Genomic DNA, 13,860 nt, shown 5'->3' with positions numbered 1-13,860 from the left:
GCTCTCTCTCAAAAAAAAAAAAAAATTAAGCAAATTTTTAATAAAAATAAACACATTATCTAGAAGAACACATTTTTGACATAATAGAAGTCAATTGGAAAAGAAAATTTATTGTATACAAACTCATATTTATAGTCAAATTTTTGATGTTTCTATTTATCAAAAAATATAATGTATATCCACAGAATGTGTTTTAACTTAATTTAGACTTAAGGAATGTTTTATTTATTTATTTCATCCTCAGTAATGCTGAGTATTACTGCTATTAGTGTGCCATCTTGTGGCTGATGTGGTGATATTTTCTATTCTTTGTTGAGGTTAAAGACACTTTAAATGATATATGGAAAGGTCCAATAAGATTCTTTTCATTGGTAGAATAGAGGGATAAGACTGTTACATAAAATGGCCAGTGACAAAATGTTGAGTCATCCAAAAGTTTATAGGAGACCATATGTAAATTTTCATTTAGCCAATATAATTAAGAAATTTAAAAAATTATAAATATGGATGGTGTTGGATGTTAACTAGACTTATTATGCTGATCATTTTGCAATATACACAAATATTGTATTACATTGTACATATAAAACTGATAGGTCAATTATACCACAATTAAAAAATAAATGAAACTTTCAGAACATCAAATATATTTGTTAACTTATTTCAAGATACACAAGCCATATGCATATTGGCAATATACCAACAACCAGAATGCAGTAAAATAAACTTGACCCAAAACTTAAATTAGCTGTAGTTTCACTGTTTTTTATTCAGATGATTCTTTAGAGTCCTATGGGTCTATACTTTGAATATTAAAAAGTACATGTCTGAGCTTCCAATTTGCTTGGATCAAAAGTTAACTGTGATTCCCTATTTATAAAGAACCAAACCCATGAAAATAGTGTGGTTGGTGGAGAATCCTCGATTTTAATTGATTCTTTGTAGAATTATGGCCACATGATCTTACATGTTGTGTCATTCCTAATGAGTATTAAATAAGGATTGAGAGATAATGATCTTTATGATTTAATTATAGAAATACCTTCACATGTCTTGTTTTCCAACCATCTCAAAGCGATATAAGAAATTCGCCTCATGCCACATACATTTTCAAGGTTAGGAGAGTTATAACTGATGACAGAAGAATGTTTTTGCTGTTGAAGATAAAAGGACAAAAAGCAAAATCAGACTCTCCAGACATATCCAGATAATATTGGAAAGAAGCATAATTGAAAAGGAGTATGGAAAGAGTTAGTGGTGGCACATTGGCCCTTTGAAAGAGCAGTTATTACAATGAGACACATATTATTCGTTATTAAAGGAAGAGTTATCACAAATACAATCATTTCAGAACTTTCTTTGAATCAGACATGGGTAAACAAAATAGTAACTTGCACTTATTAAGTCCTTACTATATGCGGACTGCTTAACTTACTTGTGTCACTTAATCCCTACCATGACCTGACAAAGTATCATTTTACAGATGAATAAATTGAGACTGAGTAAAGAGACTCGTTCAAAGTCACATTGCCAGTAAAGGGCCTGCTCTGGATAGAACCTGAGTGTGTCTGATTCTGGGTCTTGTGTGCACAAGTGTGACCAAAAGTATCTTATACCCATGTTCTGAAAGCCTGCCTTGTCCATGCTTCTCAACAAAACCTGGCCAAGTGCAGAGCAGCCATGCATTCTCCTAACGGCCATAAGCAAACCAAGGGGACAGTGAGGCATAAATAGTAGATAACCCAGACTATTCCATTACTGAGGCTAAAAGGTGGCCCTCCTGCCATTACTGCTGAAGCAAGGCTACCAATCGAGCAACATTACTGTTAAGTACCAAAGCAGGTAAGTGCCACAGCCACATTGGATTTTTTTTAATTTAAAAAAATTTCTTAATGTTTATTTTTGAGAGAAGGAACACAAGCACAAGTGGGGGGAGGGCAGAGAGAGGGAGACACAGAATCCAAAGCAGGCTCCAGGCTCCCAGCTGTCAGCACAGAGCCCAAGGTGAGGCTTGAAGTCACAAACCACAAGATCATGACCTGAACACAAGTCAGACACTTCACTAAGGGAGCCACCCAGGAGCCTCTGACACATCTGGTTTTTTAAAGGATACAGTCATCACAGAGGAGTAAGCTTCTTTTTTTCTGGCTTCCTCAAAATGACCAGCATTAGGCTTTTTATTCAGAAAAAAATTATAATATAACACGTATTATCTTCTATCATTATCTTTCAACTATCTGTTTGGTTAAGTTGCCAGGTCACTGATTTCATCTGAAGATAGGGTCTCTCTTAGCCTTTTTTTTTTTTTTTTTTTCCTAAAGCTCACAGCCTAAAGCTGTAAACAGACCACTGGACCACATATACATCATAGTATGAGGGCTAAGCGTTCAAGGATGGATTGTAACATTATGATCACACAAACCTTGCAAAACCGATGTGTATTACTGCATAGTTTTTTGAGCCGCATGCTAAGTAGGCACAGTGCTAAGCAACCGGTGTGAAAAGTTATATATAACTCATAGTATTTTACACATTTACACCCAGCAATGGAAAAGCTTATCAGTTTCCTGCAAAAAACAGCTGAGGATGGCTGTTAATAACCAGAAGGGAGCTGCGAGGGCCACCATTCACCGTCCTCCCTGGAGCCACCCCCGCCCCGTCTACTTCTCCCATGCTGTGGGGTGAGGGGCTGGGGGCTGAGGGCTCTTCCACTGGGAGCGCGGACAGCAGAGACTCCTACCCCAGGGCCAGGGATGAATCACAGTTGGTCTAAATCTGTTTAAATGATTTCATTCTTCTCTGTCTGAGGGTGACCATGTGACAGATTTCGGTCAATGAGCTATAAATGGAAATTTTTGAATGGGGTACCAGTAAAGACTTTGTCTTCCTGATTAATACCAATCACTTTGACCTAGACTTCTACCTTCCCTGTTCTTCTGCCTGGGATGCAGGTGAGATGTCTGGAAGTCCAGTAGACATGTGTGACCAGGAGATGACAAGCGTAAGAAAAAAACCCCATTTTCTTAGGGAGACAGGGGAGAGAAATAGAAAGATCCGTTGTCTCATCATTAAATGGCTGTATCCCAGGACTGCTTTGGGCTTCCCAAGAGAGAAATTTTACTTATTTAGGTTACCATTTGTTGGGTTTTCTGTTACCAGCAACCTGTGTATTAGGCTAAGCCATATGAAATCCCATTTTTGTAATTAAAAATTGGTGAAGATCAAAAGTTTCACGTGGTTCAACCAATATGATGAATTGAGGTGGAACTCAAGATCATTTCACTTCTTGATTCTTAAAACCTCTCCTTTCCTTCTCTCCTGCCCCCTGAGAGTACATCTTTGCTTCAGCATCTCTGGTATTTAATCTGTGGTGTGCTGGTAGACTGGTTGGCTGGGGGGTGGAGGGAGAAAAGCCCTGATGTGTAGCATTTCCTGATCTCAGTGTTGTAAATGCTCCCACCATGGACCTACCGACCTTAGGCCCGTGAACAAGGAAAGAGATGCATGCGGTTAGCTCTCCGGAGCTGGACCACCGCTGATGCCAACACCACCTCCCCCATGCTGGCGGCCTCTCTCTGCTGATGTGTGCGATGGGCTGCACTAATATTATTGGAAAGAGACTGATTATTCCTAATGTCATTTTTCTTTGTAGTGTTGAGACAAAAGTATGAGGAAAAGGATATAATTAGGACTTGGGGAAATTGGAGAGTGGAAAGAAATGTCTTTACCCTTTGATTCACTTAGAGCTTGTGAGAAAGCAAATATGTAGGGGCACGTGGGTGGCTCAGTCGATTAAGTGTCTGACTCTGGATTTCAGCTCAGGTCATGATCTCACAGTCAGTGAGTTCGAGCCCTGCATCATCCTTTGCACTGACAGCATGGAGCCTGCTTGGGATTCTCTCTTTCCCTTTCTCTCTGCCCCTCTCTGCTTGTGTGCACTCTCTCCCCTTCTCTCTCTCTCTCTTTCTCTCAAAACAAATAAATAAACATTTTTTAGAAAAAGAAAATATGTATCCAAAGAAGATAATAGCCACCAGGGAAACATAAAATAATACTTAATTAACTCAAAAAACATTTTTTTAACCAACTAGCATTTTTATTGCCCAAATCTATTAGTTGTCTCTAACAGAATAGGTAAGAAGGTGCATTCACTTTTTTTTAAACAGCAGTATTCTTGTTGCTGTGAAAGAAGATGAAGCATTTGGCTTCCTTTTGGGGCAGTGACCTTTATAAAGCTATGACAAAACTCATCTCCTCTAGCTGCTAAATGCCAAATAACTATGTAGTTTTCAAACACTGAATTTTTCATTAGTTTCAGGTAACCAATCCAAGGAAGGATTAAAATTCCTCCCAGGTTAAGCCAGACCACAGCCTAAAGTGCTCCAAAGGCCACCAGTATCAAATGCAAACTCTTTGCATTCCTTGTTATTCATGTTGTCTTCGAGACTGAGAGATTGCCTCCAGAACTGCATACAGGATCACTTGACTGCCTTGGACCTTTAGACTCAAGAAGCCCACCTTGAGGAGCGGAGGAGTCAAAGCTTTATTCCTATGGGGCACTTGAAACTGAGAAATGATGTAATAAAGGCCTCCTCTTCGCTAATTCCCACTGGCCCTTCAGATGTTACAGGTGGATCAGTCTACCTGGGCAGACACCAAAATGCCTTCTGGTCCTGAAGTGGTTTTTTTTTTTTTTAATATGCTTACTTTTATGTTAAAGTTAAGTACACTTGTGTTGTGAATCAAATTATTTGTTTTATTTAGAAAATCATCTGATACCAATTGATATGATCAGACGTACTTATAAAAGAAGAAAGGTAGTAAATTAGAGAAGAGCAGAAGTAACATGGGTTTGTGGCTGAGAAGATTTATAGAGACTAAGGGATCTGAAGGATGGGGAGAGATTGAAGGATTGGAGAAGCTAAGGGGCGTGGGGAGAGGAGAAGGGAGGTTAACAGACAGCCTGGGTTTCCTCCCAGTGGCTCTCTGTATCTCAGGAGAATTATCCATTTCCAGAAAGATACTCCAAAACAACTTCTAAAATCTGTCCATCTTTCCTGTTGTTTGTAGCCATGATGTAGGATTCTAACGTCTGGAACCACTTATTGTGTCAATGACCTTGAGAATAAGGAACCATCCAGTGTGGCTGCCTGTTCCAGGAATGCTGTGGTATATGGGCCCACCAGGTATCTTTCTCCAAATCACCTTTCATATATTAAGTATCTCTTTTTCTTCTGCTTCAATAGTGCTTACGGACAGGAACACCCTTTGATTTTCTGTCTTTTAAGGTAATGTATTATTCAAAATATAATAGTGTACATTCTGTTTCAAAAAGAGTTGGCAAAATTTCTAACTCTTAACATGATGGTAATAGCGAGCCTTCAAATCTCAGATGGAGATTGAGGTTCTGAAGTCACTTCCATCCAGACCATTCTTTTGTTATGTCCCCTTGAGGTTCAAGTAGGAGATACATTCCTCTCTAATACTCTTGGTCATAGGATCTCAAGTCCTAGTAAGGGGTTAAAACGGCAGAGAGCGAAGTGCCCTTCATGCATTGTCCTATTAAATGCCCACACTACTCCGGTGTGTAGTTACTACCCTCAGTTCACAGAGGGGCCAAATGAGTATCAGAGAAGTTGAGCAACTTGCCAAAATCTTGCCACAGTGGCAGTCTGTCTCCAGTGCTTACCATCTTTACTGCCACACTCCACTATGTTGGTACAATTACAAATGATTCTCCTGCTTAATTACCTCCCAAGGGTATCCCTCCCTTCTTTGATATACCTACTAAGTTAATGCTACTTTATTTCATCAACTGTTCTTACCTAGATTTACTGTAATAACCTCCTGACTGTTCTTCCTGTCTATGATCTTTCCTGACTCCCTCCTGGATTCTTTACCCAAACTGTCAACCATATCATGCTCCTCCCTATGGCTTACACGAAAAATCTGATCTTCATCTCTCAGTAACCCTGACTGTGTGTGCTCTGAACCCTGCCTTTCTCTCTTCCCACCCCCCTGCCCATCTGACACTCCAGTTCTAGGAAACCACCCGAATCTTTCCAAAGACATCATGCTTTTGCATGTCTTTGCCTTTGAGCATACTTCTCTTTCTGCCCAGCATATGCTGACTCTCTTTTTCTCATGTAGCTAATTTCTACTAGTTCTTCCAATGTCTAGGCAGGCTGCATTTCTCTACTGCAGTTTCCTGGTCATGGCCCACATTGCAGCTGTCTTCAGGGAGCTCCGAGTCAGTTCAGGAGGTGAACAACTAAACCAAGTAATAGACAATTCCTGTTTCTGAGTCACAGATCTTACTATCTCACAGTGTGTAGTCTTGTGACAGTCACAAAGAGAAGCATCATCCTTTGGATCGCTGTGCTTCACATGTGAATGAACCCTGACTAGCCAAGGAGTCTTCACCATGACTCTTGTTCCTAGGTGCACCTGTGTGCCTCTCATTTGTCAGGCCTCCTAGGAGGAGAACTCTGAAGTATTTTTACAACAGAATTAATTTTACGTCTTTATTTCCCTTGGCAATTGTAGATTTCTGGCTTATTTATTTCTTGGTGTTCTTTCTTTAATTTCCTAAAAAGGCTTAAGATAAAAAAATAATTTAGAAAGGAAATCTCAAAAGACATTTTATTTTTGAAATGAGCTAAGCCACTACTTATTGCCTTACTTTTAGAGTTGTATTGATCTTTGACTCTGGACGTGAAGTAGAAAGAGGAGGTTGGCCAACTGTAGAAAAGGCCAGTGCATTTTGTGGGGTTGGCAGTGCTGAAATAAGATTAATCGAAAATTAAATGAGGAGTCGGAGAGCAACTTGGAAACTGTGAGCTCAGTCATGCTTTTAAGCCAGACTCGAGCAGATTATGAACCTCAAATGCCTCTCATACTCTTCTCCCTCAATAGTCATTTTGGATTTGATTTTTGTGTGTGTGCAGCTGACTAATTAATGCTCATGCAGATGGAAGATCAGAGAGAGTTTGCACTAATACCATAGCCTTGTTTGGAGGGCACCTAGATGTAGATCATCCAACATGCTTTTAATAAAGTACATTAGGAGAGTACTGAGTAAAAGACATGATAATTGACAAAGGTATGGGAATTCTTTGAGAGCTAAGCAGTGAATAAGAGCAGAGGGTAACAAACTGATAAACCATAGGCCTCTCTCTAAGATGTCAGAAATACAAATATGTATGAAACGACAGAGAAGTTGCAGGTTTTAGAACATGGCTAAAAAGTCTTATGACTTTTTATAAGACTTGCAACATTGGAACACATTCGGTCTGGATATTAGCTATTTCTGCTTGGCCTTTATTCCCAACTTCTTTTGTATACCTTCTGTATCTTAAGGGCTAGAAGCCGAAAACCACATTTTCCAAAATCACTCAGAGCTAAAGTTTTAAATGTGATTTAGGCCCAAATAATGATATACCCTCATATAGAAAGTAGGATTGTGCAGAAGCCCACATCTGCATGTGTAGGCTGCCAAGTGGGTTCCCCAAACACAAAGGCTGTGAGAGCTGGCCTTCGTGCTCTCGTGGTGAGGACTCAGCTTCCCGGTGTGAACAGCTACAGTGGCAGCTGTGAAAGTGAGACATTAACAGCAGGAGAGCTTAGACCATGAAACCAATGGTCCAATGGTAGCCCCATAACTTTCCATTGGATTTGTAAGTCCCTAATTGCCCACATTAAATTCCCTCCTAATTGAAAAAGCTAATTCAGTTTCTAGTGCATGCACTGAACTTGAACATAACATCTGAACAGCAAGCAGAAGCAGCCTGATTTATTAGAGAAAGCACATATAACTCAACACCGAAGACTAACTCTGTCAGGCCCCGCGATCCGATGTTGGCAGATAGACCCCCACACTGGAGTTAGGGGTGCTGAAGGTCTGTTTATGAGTGCATTGCTTCTGTGTGCATCCTGTGGCTTTGCAGTATGTGAAGCAGAAACGGAGGAACTGCTAGGTAAAGCAGGAATCTGTGCCTGTGGGAGGAGTGACCTCTGAGTTGATGGAGAACATTAATGAAATGGTGTTTCTTATATCATTAGTATTTCTCTCCTCCTCACCTTTCATCATCTCCTCTGCTGGATTCTAACTTTCCAGACCTCTGAATGTCAAAGTATCCGAAGGCCCACACCTTGAATTCTCTCTGCACCTATACTCATTCCTTAAATGTCCTCATCTGGTCATGTAACTTTAAATGACATCATCGTGATGACGGCTGTAAGTCCTCAGGTAAGACCCTTTCCAGTTCACCACACGGTTAGTTTGTTCATGAACGGGTTGGGGGCAGGACTGTGGGGAGGGACAGGTAATTGACTAATACTCAGATTCTTTGAAAATCCACACATTGATGAACAAAGTCTTCTAGAAATCACCCACAAAAGGCCTGTCTGAGATTGAGAGGTATAGTTTACTCACATTACACTGAGTCTCTTAGTATGTTTTATAACAGAAAAAATGGCAAAACAATGTTACAGAATTGGGATGTATCTTAAATGTTTATCCAATAAATTAATGCCTTTAAAGCACACACAAATACAATGACTCTACTGACAGCCTCATTGGCATGGCCTCTTGTTCCTTTCTACCAGTGGCTCTGTAGCCACGTGAACTGCTAACACCAAGCAAGACGTTGGGGAGGTGAGGGGCACTTAGAGGCTATCCTTGCTTTGAACAAAAGGAAATGGAGTTGGGCTCACCACAACTCATCCACCCACTCCCAATGTTATTATCTTCACGTATTTCTGTCTTTGACAAGGACTATCACCTTGACCGAACTGTAATCAGCCTCTTCTGAGTATTCTTCTTGACTGGCCTTGGCCTTGCTCTGCTAGGCCAGTTGACCATAGGCCTTCCCCTACCACAGGATCCCAGAAATGCAAATATTTATGAAGAGAATCCTGCAATTTGGGATACCTAATCATGTTCCTCTTCTTCTACCTCTGATATCTAATCAAGTCTCAATCCTTTTCCATCCCCAGGTCCCCTCCCTGTCCCCCTTGGCTATAAATCCCCAGCAGCTCTTGCCGTTGCTAGAGTTGATTTCAGTTCTGTACTGAAGTCCCTCTCCTCTACTGCAGTGGCTTGAATAAATCAGTCTTGCATTTTTTACAAGAGTTTGATGCAGTTTTTCTTTGACACCTTACACTTTCTCTCTTTTAAGACCACGGCTGGCTTAAGACTGGAAGAAGCATGCTTACTGCACAAACGGGGTCGATAGACTAGAATGAGTCATCATGTCAGATGTCAGGGGTCCTGGTAGCTCTAACCGCCACGTGCCTCCCAGGGAACACTGAATTCTGAATTGGTGAGACGAGGGTAAACCCTCAAACACTGGAGTCAATGTTTTGTCTTTTCTTTAATGCTTCTTTCACAATATTGTTTACTATGCACAAAACATTAGGTTGGGGAGTCCATTGTGTCTTGCACGGCAGCCTTGTAATCCTGAATCACAGCATCCTACCCACCTGCCAATTTTCTACACTTGAGATTTTCTTTCGTAGCTGACACCATGATCAAAGCTTGTCAAAACTGTGTCTGCTCCTTCAGAGAATTGTTTCCATTTAAATGTGCTGATAGAAAGCAATGGTAGAGGGAAGGTAAAACTTCTTTTTTTCCCTTCTAGGTTCTTTAGCTGGTCTAATAGTTAAATTGACAGAAGACAGATTACCAGGAGAAAAACAAATTTCATATGCATGAGAGCCCCATAAAAATGAGATTTAAAGAAGTGACAAAAGCAGGAAGCTTTTATACCTTTTAGGCAAGGAAACAATACATTTATAAAGAATTGACAAGACAAAGAGGTTTAGGCTCAGAGTAGTAAATTAGTGAAGGAACAGCTTTGTTTATACAGCTTTCTTTGCCCTAAATCTCTGGTTTCTGGCGATAAGGATGGCTTCCACCCTCAGGGGAGGGTAACTTTCACGGAGGAACTTTATCTCCTGCTTTCAGGGAGACAATAGAGGGTCCCGCTATTTTGTTTCTCAAGTAATGTTTCTTCAACGTTTCTTCAGAATAATCAACATGCAACTATGCGTGGTGACAGGTGGTAACTAGACTTATTGTGGTGACGATTTCACAACGGATACAAATATCTAATCATTATGTTGTACACCTGAAACCAATAGACTGTTACGTGTCGATTACACCTCAATTAAAACAAAACAAAACGAACCAGACTAATCAATGTGCCAAACTGGCATGCTTCTGCTCTCCTTCAAAATCCTAAAATACAGTCATTCTAAAGGGAGAAACACTACAGATTTATGTATTGTTCTTCTCAGTATTTGTATGTTTAACAGGAAATATTGCTTTGACACTGTAAAGACTTCTTAATTGTGGAATGTTGTTAAAACTGAAACTATCTACTCTCATACTCAGCCTGGGCACCAAGAACCAAAATCACACCTACTACCTACATTAGTTAGCATGATGTGGCTCTTCCCTTGTCTTCATCAGCACGGTTTTATATTTCCAGGAGTGTTCTCCTCAGGCAAATGGCTTTACTGTTTATTACAGGAACTTCCTAATAGACTTATTGACTCTTCAACAAAAAATATTGAAACAGAGAGTTTGAACCTAACATTCTTTGAACTCCTGCCTTGATGTTTCTACCAGTCGTGGGCTGTTGTGCCATGAACTGCCCCAGTTCCAAGCCCCATTTTGAAAGACCTACCTTAAATCATACTTCCAAGTCTCAACAAATTCCGTCCTAGGCTTTCCCCACTCCAAGGCATCAAACTCATGCAAGGTGGTGTTTATCCTTACTGAAGTAAGTGGTAAACTCGAATTTGTCTTGGCACCAGTTGCTTTGGTGGTATTTGGGGAGCCAGCTTCTGACAGCTCAGGAATTTTGCATTGAGAGGAGTCTAAACAACACCATTAAATCATCAACACCACTTAAATGTGAGAACGACCCTATGCTGATTTCTTTCAAAATGGACATTATAGAAAGGCACAAAAGTTGGTGCCAGAAAGTTATTTTAGTTGTCAGGATAGATTAAAACCCAACAACCAGTCCACAGGATGCCAAAATATCATTTCCTTGAAAATCCTAGAACTCACGTGGGTCATTACTATGTCCATATTATTCGAATGTGCCAACTAAAAAGGTAAAATATGTCTTAACAAAGTGCGGTTGCACAAGTGAAACATGCTAATTCTAAATATAAAAATATTAGATCTCTCCATTATTATTCTTAAATGAGAAATGATTTTCATATGTAGCTATTTTGGGAATGCAGATATGATAACATATTTCATTTTGGAAGAAGAAAAAGGATATGTATGAGCTACAAGCTTTCCAATATCTGTCTTTACAGTTTCTAAGAGCTCATACGTAACAAATTTAAAGGAAGGATTTTTTTCCTTTTATTCAATTGAATGTTTAGTATTTAATTTTCCAGAAGCCACTAGAGGACGCTAAAGCCCACCTTAAATCCAGAAGCTGTCCCAAAGGGTGTGATCAACACGCGCTGTTATGAACACACAGGCAAGAAGCAGAATTAAAAAAATCTCGTCATTTGTTCATGAGTAAAAACTAGGAAAAGATAATAATTCACACAAATGCGTAAGATCTACCCTGTGTCAACTTGATTGTTCAAGAGAATCAAGTTCCTTTTTTCTAGTGTAGCGGCATTTGTTTCTTTCTGATATTATACCATAATAACCAACTTATCTTCCATGTAAGTAATTTTTACAGGTATTCATATATGAGGGGCTTGTGGTTCAGTGTTGGCCTGATTGTTAGAACTTCCAAGCAGGAATTTTGTACTGAAGGAATCAATTTATGAGAAATAGGGAATTTCAGTGAGGCGCAACTCAGTTGATCTGCACAAGAGACAAGAAACTACGCAGAATCTTTTGCAAACATATGCTTGGGCAGTGTATGCAGAGTGTTCCTGGCTCTCCTGTTCCACAGTATTCTACCCTGCACTGCTCTCCCTGCTGGCCTGTCTGCTGCCCTGCAGGGTCAGGGACTGTGGCTCTTGGTCACAATACCTCCCAATAACCTACTTTACTCAGTCATCAAAGTGTCCCAGGCATAGGAGAGGTGCTTTATATACATCCACTAAAGAGGTCTGGCAGTTACTTAGAAGGAGGAGGTCACATGTAGTTCTGTAAATTAGTTGGCTTATTCAAAACAGAAACACAAATTAAGTAAAGGCCCTGAGTTCCACTGTATGTGGATGCCACAGTCGAGACGAGGAGTCCGCGCAAGTCCAGGCTGGAAAGCACCAACTCCCCAGCGCTGGGAAGTGGGGGCCAGCAGTGTCCACAGAGCTGGCCCTGAGGCTCCTGGGAATGACGAGAAATCTTGGAGAAGATATTGGATTTTCCACAGGGCATGAAATGGGCATTCAAGCCCATCTGATTAAAAATCTTCAAGAATCAAAAGACCCCAGCAGACCCAAAGTTGTTACATAAGCATTTTAAAATAGAAACTACCCTATGAAGTGGGCAGCTGAAATGCAAAGGACAGAAAGGCTCTGGATAAATTGGCTCAGGAGCGTCATGATGTTGAAGGAAATTAAATCAGCCTCAGGGACAGGAGAAGGCCAGAGGAGAAAGTCAGAGCTCTGAGCAGTAACCTTTTGTGAGCACATCTGCGCAGTGAGGCATGGGGTGAGCATTCCCCGAATGAAGCCGATAAGGTCAAGAGTGGGCATTTCTTAATCAGTCATGGCTCCAGGGTCTTTAAAATACAAATGCCTGGATTTTTCCTGGCAAAAGAAAGGTGCAACTCATGAGTGAGCAGCCATGATAATAAGGGGAGAAAAATGATTTTGCCCTTTTCTCTGTTTTGTTGTTCCTGTCACTCCTTCTCCTATTAAGGTTAATTCTATGTCTGAGAAGAGCATATGTTTTCATTATCTGGTAAAAGTGTCTGAATTTTTATATGTATTAGCATACTTTATTTGTTTTTGTCATAATGCACCCAGAAATAAAGGAAACCCCAGAAGTTTTTTTGTTTTTGATGGCTCATGACCCCTCATTTCTTTCCAGTTAACCCCAATTTCTTTATAGAAGCACCACCCTACCCCTGGTGGACCAGAAATCTGGAGAAATCCTTCCAGAGCACCAGTTCCTGATCAGCAACTCTCTACTCATAATACAGCAAATGAAATGGATTCACTCATCAAACATCTCCTGAGTGTCTACCATATGCTGCAGAAAAAAAAAAAAAAAAATCCCAGATCCCCACCCTCAAGGAATTCAGGCCTAGTAGAAGTGAATCAAGACTAGTGATTACAAGGCAGTGAAGTAAGTATTGCAACGGAGGCAGACATGGTCTACAACTTTGGGTGGCAGCTAATTTATTGGGAGTGCATTCAAAGGCAAGAAAACCCAACAAACACTCACCTGAACAAAAAGGGGTCTATTTGTGTCAGATAATGAGGGCAGAGGTGGGCAGTCCAGATGAGCTGGAACAGGAGCTCCCTGATGTCATCAGGGACCCAGCCTCTCTGTCTTCCCCTCTACCATCCTTAGCGTGGAGGCATTTCCTTTTAAGGCAAAGAGGAGGGGGTAGAACAAAGAGCAGAAGGAGGTATGCCAGTCCATTCTGTCTCTTTTTTTATCTGGAAAGTATTGAGGGGGAAAATTTTTGTTCTACCTTTCAAGGTTCTTCTAGCTGGCCTAACAATCAAATTGGCAGGCAAGATTAATATGAGAAAAACCAACATTTCAATTATGTATGCATGGAGATCCAATAATGAAGTGAGATTCCAAAAAATGACCAAACACAGGCATTTTTAAATACTTTTGAGGCCAAGAGACAATGGATCTGTGAGGAATTGACAAGACAGAGAAAACCCACATTTGGGAGCTTCTACTAGTCTGAC

General features: G+C 40.4%; 1 long non-coding RNA gene across 1 annotated transcript; it reads left to right on the top strand.

The window, feature by feature from the left end:
* The first annotated feature begins 5,157 nt into the window (after positions 1 to 5,157).
* Positions 5,158 to 9,031, top strand: LOC115305528. Its single transcript, XR_003914828.1, has 3 exons — positions 5,158 to 5,186; positions 8,117 to 8,248; positions 8,998 to 9,031. It is a non-coding gene; the product is annotated as an uncharacterized LOC115305528 (long non-coding RNA).
* The last annotated feature ends 4,829 nt before the right edge of the window (positions 9,032 to 13,860 follow it).

Source organism: Suricata suricatta, chromosome 10 (genome assembly GCF_006229205.1).
Source record: "Suricata suricatta isolate VVHF042 chromosome 10, meerkat_22Aug2017_6uvM2_HiC, whole genome shotgun sequence".
Lineage (NCBI taxonomy): Eukaryota > Metazoa > Chordata > Mammalia > Carnivora > Herpestidae > Suricata > Suricata suricatta.
This window is presented reverse-complemented; position numbering and strand designations above follow the sequence as displayed.